The following is a 13,462-nucleotide window of genomic DNA, read 5'->3' as shown; positions in this document are numbered from 1 at the left end:
GCAGTTTTGCTGCGTCAGTGTCCATTCCACCGCTAGCCACTGGCCGTGGACACACTGGGCGCCCAGCTCTTAGGGGGAGTCACACTGCAGAGGTGCAGCAGCGTGTAGCGGCCATTCTCCAGCAAGGTCGTCGGCGCACATTGGAGGAGAAAGCTATTTGGTTGACTATGTGATGATGGCAGAGAATTCAACTTTTACCCAAACATGAACAGCACCACTAATAGGTATGCCACTGTTTCCACCCCTAGTGGTGATGTATTTACTGCAAACATCCAACACGGGGCTCACAATGCTTGTGACAATGCTTAAAGTAAAAAACTTGTTTTCACCGTTCTTCTCAACAGAACCCCTCTTAAACATCCTCCTCATAATGTGCTGATTCTGCCACCCCCACCTCCTCTGCATTAGAACCTGCATGTGCACAATAAGAAGAGGATTGTGGCTGTTCCACAGTGTTGAAGCATAATGCTCTCAATGTGTGTGCATATATTTCTCTTGCGATAATGCATTGTCTTAATTACTTGAAGTGGAACATGAGCTAGTAAATTAAAGAGCACAGAGTTGTGACAAGATAGGACGAAAGTCTTAAATAAGAAAACGCTAAAACACTTTCGTGCTACAACGAATATTGAAAACATGTTAATTCATTAGGAGTCGGAAATCTTCCTTATGAAAATGTTCATTGTGAAGTGTTAAGCAAGTAGAACAAATAACGTGCCACCAGCATACCAAATTACAATGAGTCACAAATGGATATTTTCTATGGCAATTTATTTCACAATTACTCTTGTGGAAGCTTTCATGAATTAAATATGAGTTCTGTCTTGAAATTAGGTGTTATAAAGCTAAATTACAAGAGGCATCCAGTAATTGAGGTGCTAGCAACACGAGGTCTCCTGAACTAATCTTTGCCAGTGTCACATGACTGACCTCCAGCCAATAACATGCCTCCTCATCACAACAACAGAAGCAGCTGAGAAAAATTGATTTCTCATCTGAGCCATGTTTGATAGCTTTTGAAATCGAAAATTGAAATTAACTAACCTAAGCCCCGTCATAACAAAAGAGCAAATTAGGTATGCAAGATCATTTCCTATTGGCAGTCTGGGGGCCTGCCAATGTAAATTTGTAAATAGGGTTTAAGATGCAATGCTGCACTCTTTTTCCCTTTCGTTATTTTCTCAACAAGCGCTTTGGCTTTTTAAATCATTTATTTGAGGAAATCAGCAGCATGATGTTTAGAGATTTGTACGGGAAATGATGAAAAATACGGCCTCATTTTTTTTCTCCATTGTTTTTCTTCATTCCTATAGAGAATTGTTAAAAGGGAAAATATGGGAAATGAACCTGAAATAAAACCTGGATATTTGTTACACAAAGAAGTACTCCCTTAATTTTTCCACAGCATTTCTGCTATATTTGTCAGCCATACTGGTTGGTTTTGTTTAACTACTTGAGGACTGCAGTGGTTAAACCCCCCTAAAGACCAGGGCAATTTTAACTAAATGGGCCACTGCAGCTTTAAGGCATAGCTGCAGGCCCGTACAATCCAGCACACAAGTGATTCCCCCCTCCTTTTCTTCCCACCAACAGAGCTCTCTGTTGGTGGGATCTAATCACCCCACCCCCCGTGTTTTTTTTTAAATATAAATATTTAAGTAGTTTTTTTTAAACAAAATACACTGCTTTTGTTTGTGTTGTCCCCCTGCTCCCTCCCTCCTCCCAGCCAGCCAATGACGCGATCAGCTGTCATAGGCTTCAGCCTATGAGAGCCGATCGCTCTCTTGTCCCCCAGGGGGACAGCCGTGTCCCCAGTACAGTGCTGCTGCTGATCGCAGCGCTGTACTAACAGAAAAGGTCGCCGCTCGGAGACTGAAGAGGGGGCGGAGCTCCGCCCCCCGAGCAGGAGATGCGCGTGATCTCATGCAAATCAAAGCCCCAGGACTTGACGCTAATTGGCGTTAGGCGGTCCTGGGGCTGCCGCCGCGTCCGTGCCCATTGGCGTGGGGCGGTCTTTAGGTAGTTAAAGGATACCTTAGCACAAAAACAATTAGAAAACATGGGGAGAAGGCATGTGTAGTGGGCTCTCCTCATGCCCACAGCTTCGCCAGTTCTCCTTAATCCCCTCCGTTACCATGTACCGATCCCACAAACTTACTTCCATGTCGGGGAGGTTGTGGCTGACTGCAGAGGCGCTGCCTGGCGACGCGTGTCCTTGATTGCGGACCCCTAGACGGGAGCGATCTGTGCATTCGCACTATGTAGTTGTGATGTAGTGTTCATGCGCAGAAGGCTCCCAGCCACAGGCGTGTGATCAAGGACGCTTGTCACTGGGCAGCGTCGGTGACCACCTCGACTCAGAAGTAAGTTTTGGGGATCGGTACGCGCTAACGGTGGGGGATGGAGAACAGTGGGAATGGTGGCCATGAGGAGAGCCCACTACACATACCTTCTCCCTCCGTTTTTTAAATTGTTTTTGCACTAAGGTACCCTTTAAAGCAGAGCTAAAGGCAAATAAAGGAGCTCCAAATATCACAAAGCTCCAGTCGTAACAACGGTTAAAGTCCTATCCTTGCCTCTATTAGTCATATATTGTCCATATTGTCTCTTGCCTCTGCCTCGGCCCAGCCCTGCACCTTGCACAGGCAAAAGGTTTTGGAATGCCACTGTACATTGAATAAATACATGTCCATTATCTCATCAGTGCAGTATCTCTGTGCTGAAGTGAAATGTTAAATAAGTTTAACCAGCCTAGTCATCTCCTGTTTGGACTGGATGGATTTAGGTATACAGGTATACCTTAAAGTCCATCTATATCTTCTGAGATTCTGCTTTTGGTTTTCTCCACAACTCCACCAGACTTTAGTCCAGCACTCACCCAGCTAAAACCAGGATGAACTTCCTCTCAACTAAAACTAAGTTGATACCATCCTAACAAACACTAGGGTGGACCCTCTCCTATCACTAGAGTGAGCCCCATTTCTTTACTAGCACTAGGGTGGGCCCTTTCCCACCTAAAATTAGGGTGAACCTTCTGCTGGCTTACATTCAGATGGGCCCTCTCTCCCATCTAACACTAAGGTGAGCCCCTCCCATCTAACAATAGGATACTTACCTCTGCTCCTTGAGCTGAGATTAGGGTACGCCCTCTCTTAACTTACATTATGGTGGTCCTCCTTCCACATAAAACCAGAGTGAGCCCCCTCCTAACTAACACTATGGTAGGCCCTCTGTTTCAGTGATTATGTCGGGTTCCTCTAGGGTGCTTCCCACAGTATCTTTTGAAGGGATGTAAAGACACTTCCATCACTCATTCCTTCCTTTGCTGCTGATTGGACGGGAGGCTTTTCTCACTACTAGCCTTCTTTCCAGTATATCAAGTGATGGAAGCATGGTTTGGATGAGTGATGCATTGTGGGAACACTATGATTCGGAAGTTATGAGTGTGTTCCTGAGATGCTGGAGAGGCAAGTTTTTTTTACTTCATTTCTGACTTTTCTGGTGGTTTTAGCTTCAGCAACAGATTACTCAGGGAGTGGGAGGATGTACCCAGGGCTGGTTTAAACCACAATGGGGCTCCATGGCAAAATTAACCTGGAATCCCCCCCCCAGGAACCCTGTGATGGCTTCCCCCTTCCTCCTTCAGCTCTCCCCCTTTAACTTTACTTTACTCCCAACTCTCCTGTCCCTGTTGGCATGCTACTCCAATCTATTCACTCTCATCTTCATCCTCACAGGGGGGAATTTTCACAGTGACCTGGCGCATGTGATTGTGTAATGACTAGTAATGGGTCACTAAGAAGAGGCAGGCAGCAGGGATGAAGATGGGGAGCACGAATGGAACAGCATGCTGGGACAGGTAGGCTGCTATGCTGACAAAAATTTGCACTAATGATAGTTTGAGTATTCACAAAAATATGATCTTTCATTATTTGATCAGTTCATTCACACTTGTCCTAGCACAATGTGCATGCAATATTATGCATGCATAATCCTGTATTTGCAATTTCTGTATGGACTTGCAAGAAAGTAGGGCCACACTTATAATTTTCATGAAAGTGGTGACTGTTGTCTTTGGATCAGTCAACTGAGCAGTCCTTTCCACTAGTTTTTCTTTTGACTCATTCAAGTTCACCTTGAATCAAACAACTAGTTAGAGACAGGGTTTCAGGAATATTAAAACCTTTACAATTACTGTTAAAGGGCATCGTATTTAAGCTGATAATCACTTTAATCACTGCCCCATCTCCCCACCCCCCATGAAACAGTTCAGACAAAATGATCACACACCTAATTAAATGCAGATGCAGGTGCTGGACATGTAGCAGTTCAAGACCCAATAATCCAAAGTAGGGGTCTACACACTGGAAATCAGGAACCATACTTTATTGCTCCATCACATATGTATCACACCATTTAACCATTTGAGCCATTGAGCCTTTTAAGGCCACTCAGGTCAGATCCCCTTTGTCAAGGGACGAGGCAGATCACAATACAGGCAGCAAGATAACGTTACTAAACTGGTTTCAAAATGCTCAGTGATGCTGCTTTTTTCTATGAGGAAATGGAGTCAAAGGGGACCAGTACTAGTCACATTAGGGTGGGCGGTGGTGTAATAGGATGACAACACATCACTTGTTTTAATGAAGAGGGGAGAAGGATGGTACTTGCTATGAATTGAGGTGGTGAGGGAGGGGTATCAGTGCTTGCTATAGTGTGGAGGAGCTTAAAGAAAGGTAGCACCAGTTATAATGAGGAGGAAGAAGGACAGCACTTGCTATCATTGTGTCCTCCTTCCTCCCTTATTATAATAGAGGGAAGAGGTGGAGGAGGCCATCACCTATTATATGCTTGGAGAGTGACAAGAGGGAAGTACTTGTTATACTTGGGGTAAGAATGGAGGCAAGTGTTAAAGTGTAAATTATTGTTAAAGCGGTATTGTCACCATAAAAATCAGATTTCAACAGCAATTGTATCAAATGGATTGTTCAATGGTCACACAGCCTCACAAAGTATACCAAGTTGCCATTTATTATATCAAAATTTCATAAGAGACACCAGGCCTCACATAGATGTAAATACCACATAGTAATTCATCACAGTAGAAAAAACACACATTTAAAAACAATGATCGGATTGCATATTGACGCAGACAGCGTTATCAAACTATGACATACCATAAGGGTTTGATTCAGTGGATGTAGAGGCAGATTTTATCTGGCCAGATAGTAAAAAGCTGCCACACTCAACTTCCGTCCGCGCACTCACTCATCACACATACATGTGCCATGTGTCTAATGGTGGGGGGCCCCCTTTAAAAGGAATCAATATCTCCAGCAGTTCAGTCCACAGAAGAATGACATAGGGACTTGCAATGTCTGCCGTTAGTTGTACAACATGAGGGATTAGCTCTCACCAAGACTTGCTCACGTAGGTATCTAGTCACTGGAACTCCGCTGCCACCTGCAATGTGGTCCAGACCGCTTGGAGGACTTAAAGACGTTGTGCTACCGGCTCCAACTGCCCGCTCACTCCACCGCGGAGGACGCCAAGCTGGAGTTCCGTGACTCATGTGTGTGAATGAGTGCTGCAGGACACGCAGCTGCGTCAGCTCCGCCCGCCCAAGGTGGGCGGAGCTGACGCAGCTGCGTGTCCTGCAGCACTCATTCACACACATGAGTCACGGAACTCCAGCTTGGCGTCCTCCGCGGTGGAGTGAGCGGGCAGTTGGAGCCGGTAGCACAACGTCTTTAAGTCCTCCAAGCGGTCTGGACCACATTGCAGGTGGCAGCGGAGTTCCAGTGACTAGATACCTACGTGAGCAAGTCTTGGTGAGAGCTAATCCCTCATGTTGTACAACTAACGGCAGACATTGCAAGTCCCTATGTCATTCTTCTGTGGACTGAACTGCTGGAGATATTGATTCCTTTTAAAGGGGGCCCCCCACCATTAGACACATGGCACATGTATGTGTGATGAGTGAGTGCGCGGACGGAAGTTGAGTGTGGCAGCTTTTTACTATCTGGCCAGATAAAATCTGCCTCTACATCCACTGAATCAAACCCTTATGGTATGTCATAGTTTGATAACGCTGTCTGCGTCAATATGCAATCCGATCATTGTTTTTAAATGTGTGTTTTTTCTACTGTGATGAATTACTATGTGGTATTTACATCTATGTGAGGCCTGGTGTCTCTTATGAAATTTTGATATAATAAATGGCAACTTGGTATACTTTGTGAGGCTGTGTGACCATTGAACAATCCATTTGATATAAGCTTACTGTATTGGTTAGCCTCCTCTCCACGGTGGGATATTAGTTCCAAGGAAGAGACGCTGCTTATCCTTAATTTAATTGTTCAACAGCAATTGGTCTGCGTGTATTAAGTGATAAAGATGCTATTTCTGCATTCAAAACTTGCAAAACTTTTTCTGCTGTTATGATTTGGAGTTATCACATACATTACGAGCACTGGCCCTAGTGCCAAACAGTGCCAAACAGTTGAATGCTGGGAGTTCTTTTTATCTATAATATATTCCTCCTCTTCCATTTATTTCCCTACCTAGCTGCTTATCAGACACACCCTCTGATCACTTGTGTTTACAAGCAAGGCTGAGGTAACTCAGCTATTGGTGGAAAAGACAGTGCATTTCCTAGTACACACCTTAGTGGGAGTGTCTGAAGACTCTGGGAGGAGGGCAACTAATGAATACACAATAAGCAAGAGAAGGGAGGGGGGAAAACAAGAGTCAGGGAGGATAGGATGTCAGCATTAGCTTGGCAAGATTGGCCACTGCCTAGAATAGGATTTTCTGCTTTTCCTTTATAAAATTCACAGGAATCATTATGTGGATAGCACAATACATCTGTTTTGTAAGTAGAACTAGTATTTATCTACTTATATATGTGTTTTTATTTCTAGGTTAGCATGGATGTCGCTTGTTCTTTAAGGCTGCTCCTCTTGTATTGGACACACACAATGGTTAAACGTTAGGACTTTTGTATGGCACTATTAAGCCCTCTTCAATAACCTCAATTTATTTCAGCAGTTTTTCTCTGTCAGCATAAAGAGGGAGTGATAAGGGAAGAGTGATGGTGACATTTTAGAGGCAGAGTTTATGGCATCATTTAAAGGAAAAGAAAAATAGTGCCTCGATGGGGTACTCCTCACCTCAGGAGAGGAAAGCCCAGGAGCTTCCCCTATCATCTTCCACAGGCCTGTCCCAGCGCTGTCCCCTCCGCTGTCCCCTCCCTCAACAAGGGGTTATCAATGACTCATGGGCTTCGGCTGGCCTGTGCTACTGTGCAGTTGAAGTGCTAAAAGCATCCGCCCATGATCTTTGGTCTGGAGGACTAATTGCAAGTGTAACCAAGACAACAGGTGACATGATGAGATAAACATGTGTATGTACGGTACATAACATATTAACCACTTTACCCCCGCGCGTACGTATTTCTCCGCCCCTTTTTCCATCCTTTAAAAACCAGGGACGGAGAAACACGTACTTTCCGCGTTCCCGACGCTGTCCGCGCTCCCGCTCGTAAACACGCCGCCCGCCGCTAGTAAAACCGCCGCCGCCCGCTCGCCCGGAGATCAATGAACGGGAAAATCCATTCCCGTTCGTTGATCTAAGCCCCACAATGACCCGCTGCTCTCCTATGGGCAGCGCGATCATTGTGAGAAGAAACTCACGTGTCCAGCCTCCTTATTCTTCCTCCAAGCTTCCGGAAGGAGGCTTGGAGGTCGCAATAAAGCAAAAAGTTACTGTGGCCATCTTGTGGCCAAATAGTAAACTACACCCTACACATTTTTCACATACAAATAAATGACTTTTACACAAAAAATTAACTCATTACCTCCCACACTCCCCATTTTTTTTTTTTTTGTAATTAAAAAAAAATTCAAAAATTTACAATTAAAAAAAATACATAATTAGTTACCTTAGGGACTGAACTTTTTAAATATTTAAGTCAAGAAGGTATAACACTGTTACTTTATAAACTATGGGCTTGTAATTAGGGATGGACGCAAAACTGAAAAAAATGCACCTTTATTTCCAAATGAAATATTGGCGCCAAACATTGTGATAGGGACATAATTTAAACGGTTTTATAACCGGGACAAAAGGGCACATAAATTTCATGGGTTTTAATTACAGTAGCATGCATTATTTAAAAACTATAATGGCCGAAAACTGAAAAATAATTTTTTTTTCCCCACATTTTTCCTATTTTCCCATTAAAACACATTTAGAAAAAAATAATTCTTGGCATAATGTCCCACCTAAAGAAAGCCTAATTGGTGGCGGAAAAAACAAGATATAGTTCATTTCATTGCGATAAGTAATGATAAAGTTATAGACGAATGAATGGAAGGAGCGCTGAAAGGTGAAAATTGCTCTGGTGGTCAGGGGGTAAAACCCCTCAGTGGTGAAGTGGTTAATAATCAGGCCGTTTTACTTGTTTTAGTTTGCTGCCTGAACAAATTTAATTTTTAGGCACAAAAGTGAAAGCTTCAGTCTTAATGGAACCTTGTCGGGAATATAGTAAACATCACTGATAAGCTAGTTACAGCCATAAAAGTTTTATTAGCAGTATACAACTTTTGAGAGCAGAGGGAGATAAAATACTTAAACTATTGACCTTTTTCTAACTCTGGGACACTTATTAGGCTGCCACTGAGCAGAGGCAACAAAAGATTCAATCTAGTTTGTAAATGTTTAAATATAAAATAAAATCATTGGATATCTAAAAGTCATTGTTATGAGTAGGAGAATAAATACAATTGTTTATCTCATCAGTTTATTTTCACCTTGGGTTTACTTTAAGGTCCGCACCAGACCTCCTGTGCCTATAGCCTCTGGAGAAATAAATCTGGCCCTCTATACACTAAAAATTAGTTTTCATTGCAACTGCCTTCTTCAGTTCTTTCATTGCCCTTTGCAGAACACATTTAATATAAAACTGATCATGATGTAATAGTGTCCTATGTCTAAATCGACCTAGCATTGGTAGCAGTGGCACTGGTACTGCAGGTGGCAGCATTTTACATACATGCTGCCACCTGCAGTGCCAGTTCCACTGCTACCAATGGTAGGTTGCTGCACAAAGTAAATAGAATTAACAGGTATTTGTGTGTCTAGGTAAACACAAAAACACTGTATATCAAAACTTGTAAAATAATTAAAAATAACAACTAGTGTAATGACATTTACAAAGCAAATAAAGCCTCAATAAACAACAATAACCAGCCAACTTACCTCTTAAATTATGAAAGATCAAACAGGGACACAAAGTTCTATTTACTTGAGTCAGGCCTGTTTGTATTTTGTGGGATGACCGAACAACACTCAGCTCACAATACAATTTTTACTCTTAATTCCCCCGTAGAAATGTGATTACTGTCCTACAGATAGATTGACTTGTATAATGACACCGCAAGTGACATCCTGGACTCAAACTGGATGTTCCAGCGACGTCCCGCTAGTGCCCCTGTCCTTTTTAATCGGATCTGCTGCAACAGATGTTAAAGATCCTTATTTCCTGCCATTATTTCCTGTCAAACCTTCGTATTGTAGAACGATACACGGAGTACTCACAATGAACACTTGGAAAATCACATATTTTTTGTAGCCATAAATGCAATCGCAGACAACCTCTTATTTGTATTTTGAAATGAATAGGGTACTTCAGCCTGTCTTGACATTTTTCATCCGTCAAAATGTGCTGGCAAACTTCCTTTGTTGTGAGATTCTTTGTGTTCTTTGGCAACTCACAGTAGGTAGACTCGATACATTCAACAGATAAGTGCAGGCTGCCATTATGGACACTATTCACATTGCACTTATGCTTCTTTCATCCGAAAGACATATACACAGCATATGGTATGTGTATGTGCAATATACCCAACAGGGTGTTGTGTATCATTCATTACACAGATGCCTGAAGGCAGCGTGAAAGGCTGGGCTATGCCAAATTTTAATGTCATTAAAGCTCGGGTCAAGGAACTGTAGATTAAGTAGCCGTGAGAGGCTCTGATTGGTTGCCCTTCTTCATAATACACTTAATGCAAAATGCCTGAGAATCATAAATATGAGCAGACAACTGAAAAGCTGTATATAAAATCTGTACTGTTTGCTGATAGGAAAATCAGTGTTTATAAGCAAAAGAGATTGAAGAACTAATATAATTATGGAACATTTAGAGATCAAAATGAGAAACTGTCCTGCATGCACAAAACTTTTTCCGTAAGTTATTTTTACCTTTATCTATAATATGTTTTTCCTTGTTTCCAGCTAATTGAAAGAAGAAAGAAAACCACTTTAAAAAAGTTGTTCCTGATGAATGTAACTTTTTATTTTACCTTTCTCCTAATACATAGTTCATTGTTGGGTACTGATTGAAGAGGAATTGTATAAATAATTTAAACTAAGTCACGTGACAAATTTTGCTTTGAGCAACTATACCAAAGTTTACAGTCAGTAACCAGCAGTAACACAGTTATCAAAGCTTCAAACACCTAACAATTCATCATTAAAAATGAACTTAAAGCAAATGTGTAATAAAATAAAAAAACAGTTCAAATTCTTACCTATGGAGAAGGAAGGTTCTAGATCTCATAGAGCCTTCCTTGGCCTCTCACGGTGTCCTCATTCCAGCACTGTCCCCCGTTTGAATTTGCCACCTCCCGGAGCCTTCAGAAGGTTTCGGAAGCACTCTTGCCCCTAATTGCTCACAAAGACAGGCGGCCTTTCAGGTGAGTATCAAATCTTTTTTTATGCACTTCAGTATTACTTTAACTAAGAAGTGTAGTTATAATGAAGTGGTCAGGTTCAGAGCAACTCATTTGCAGTGAGCCATTAACAATCTCCCAATGATTACTGTGAAACTGAGCCTAGTCAGGAGAATGACTCTCACATATGTTACATCAAAACACTTAAGGTTACTGGGTGGTCACCATCTTAGATACAGGCCAAAATGGTAGATCTTTCTTACCCCAGAAGAGCAGAGGGAAGAAAAACTACACTCACTTATACAGAGCTCTTATAGTAGACAGCGGGTCATCTATGGCAGAGAGACAGGGCGCAGCAACAGCACAACCACCACCAGCAAGACCCTAACAGAGGCTAACAGAGGCATTGCAAAATTTGTTTTAGAATAACAATTGGCAGGCCTATTCAGATGCGCACTGCCAGGCCTAGTCAATCAGATGCACAATGCCAGGCCTAGTCACAGGCACAGTGCCAGGCCTAGTCACTCAGATGCACAATGCCAGGCCTAGTCAGAGGCACAGTGCCAGGTCTAGTCACTCAGATGCACAATGCCAGGCCTAGTCACAGGCACAGTGCCAGGCCTAGTCACTCAGATGCACAATGCCAGGCCTAGTCAGAAGCAAAAATGCCAGGCCTAGTCACTCAGATGCACAATGCCAGGCCTAGTCAGAGGCACAGTGCCAGGCCTAGTCACTCAGATGCACAATGCCAGGCCTAGTCACAGGCACAGTGCCAGGCCTAGTCACTCAGATGCACAATGCCAGGCCTAGTCACAGGCACAGTGCCAGGCCTAGTCATTCAAATGCACAATGCCAGGCCTAGTCAGAAGCAAAATGCCAGGCCTAGTCAGAGGCACAATGCCAGGCCTAGTCAGAGGCACAGTGCCAGGCCTAGTCACTCAGATGCACAATGCCAGGCCTAGTCAGAAGCAAAAAAAATGCCAGGCCTAGTCAGAGGCACAATGTTCAGGGAATCAAATCAAAGCAAACTGTTGCTGCCACAGAATCAGTAGGCTTTATCTATTTCGTGGCTCCAGGTATATGCTAATAGGGTGATTATTTGATCATTAGAATAAAAGTGTTTTTTGCCAATGGTATCAACCAGTTCTAAGATATATAATAATAATTCTAGTATTTGTATACAGCTTTTCTCCTGTTAGACACAAAGCGCTTGCGAGGCAGCCACTCACTAGAGCACAGTCAGTAGGCAGTAGCAGTGTTAGGGAGTCTCACCCAAGAGCTCCTTGCTGAATACGTGCAGCCCAAAACTTATACCCAGGTCTCCTATGTCGGAGGCAGAGCCCTTAAACATTACCCTATCCAGCCAAAATATATAGGCCCGTATGCAATTCCCTTCTGCACCTGAGTTATCTCCTAGGAGATATTTTTCATCTTCTCTTTAAAGAGAAACTCCAACCAAGAATTGAACTTTATCCCAATCAGTAGCTGATACCCCCTTTTACATGAGAAATATAATGTTTTTTACAAACAGACCATCAGGGGGCGCTGTATGAGTGATTTTGTGCTGAAACCCCTCCCACAAGAAGCTCTGAGTACCGCGGTACTCTGGGCAAACTGCCACAATGTAACAATGTTCACAGACAGGAATTAGCTGTTTACAGCTGTCTGTAACAGCCAGAACAGCTAGAAACAGCTACATAACCTGCCCACAGTAAAAATGTCACCATGTAATAAATGTCAGAATGTAAATCAGGGTGAGGAAAGATTTTACAATGAGCAAACACTGACTAAATCATTTACACATAATTATGGTAAAAAATGAAGCACTTTTTTTTACTACATTATTTTCACTGGAGTTCCTCTTTAAACTAACTTTTAAACATTTTACAGTTGAAAAAATACCCAAAAGTTAGTGAAAAAGTACCACCACATTTATTTTGAGTATTTGCTTGCTTGCTGGAAACTTAAAAGGAATTTTATGGCAAGTTGTGAAAATATCCCCTAGGAGAAAACTCAGGTGAAAAGGGGAATTGCATATGGGCCCTAGTGTGCAAATTAGATGATGACCAAAAGGGAAAATAAGTATGGGGCTTTGGAAATTATGTCTGCCCGACTGCCCCTATATTGTTTCAAGTAATTTCAAGGGAATCCTAGGGATTTGTGTGAACTTGTGTGTTGCAAAAGCTCACACAAATCCCTAGGATTCCTTAGGAAGAGTTACTATGTCAATGAACCATGGGTTAAAGAGGCACCATAGTGACATATAGTAGAATTCAGTAAGTTATTCAAGAGACCCACTTTTACAGCAATGTTCCTGGTTTTAGCTAGTGTTGGGCGAACACCTAGATGTTCGGGTTCGCGAACGTTCGCCGAACATCGCCGCGATGTTCGGGTGTTCGCGCCGAACTCCGAACATAATGGAAGTCAATGGGGAACCAAACTTTCGTGCTTTGTAAAGCTTCCTTACATGCTACATACCCCAAATTTGCAGGGTATATGCACCTTGGGAGTGGGTACAAGAGGAAAAAAAAATATTTGAAAAAGAGCTTATAGTTTTTGAGAAAATTGATTGTAAAGTTTCAAAGGAAAAACTGTCTTTTAAATGTGGAAAATGTCATGTTTCTTTGCACAGGTAACATGCTTTTTGTCGTCATGCAGTCATAAATGTAATACAGAGAAGAGGTTCCAGGAAAAGGGACCGGTAACGCTAACCCAGCACAAGCAGCAGC

General features: G+C 42.6%; 2 long non-coding RNA genes across 3 annotated transcripts in view; one reads left to right on the top strand and one right to left on the bottom strand.

The window, feature by feature from the left end:
• LOC137561193 (uncharacterized) overlaps positions 1 to 13,462 on the top strand; it is a 50,357-nt gene that overhangs the window by 7,025 nt on the left and 29,870 nt on the right. For both annotated transcript variants that reach the window (XR_011029911.1, XR_011029912.1), the window contains exon 2: positions 10,297 to 10,347. This is a non-coding gene — a long non-coding RNA (uncharacterized lncRNA). The remainder of the gene's footprint in view (positions 1 to 10,296; positions 10,348 to 13,462) is intronic.
• Positions 1 to 13,462, bottom strand: part of LOC137561194 (uncharacterized) — a 59,685-nt gene that overhangs the window by 34,153 nt on the left and 12,070 nt on the right. The window lies entirely within an intron of this gene.

The sequence above is a fragment of the Hyperolius riggenbachi genome, chromosome 3 (genome assembly GCF_040937935.1).
Source record: "Hyperolius riggenbachi isolate aHypRig1 chromosome 3, aHypRig1.pri, whole genome shotgun sequence".
Lineage (NCBI taxonomy): Eukaryota > Metazoa > Chordata > Amphibia > Anura > Hyperoliidae > Hyperolius > Hyperolius riggenbachi.
This window is presented reverse-complemented; position numbering and strand designations above follow the sequence as displayed.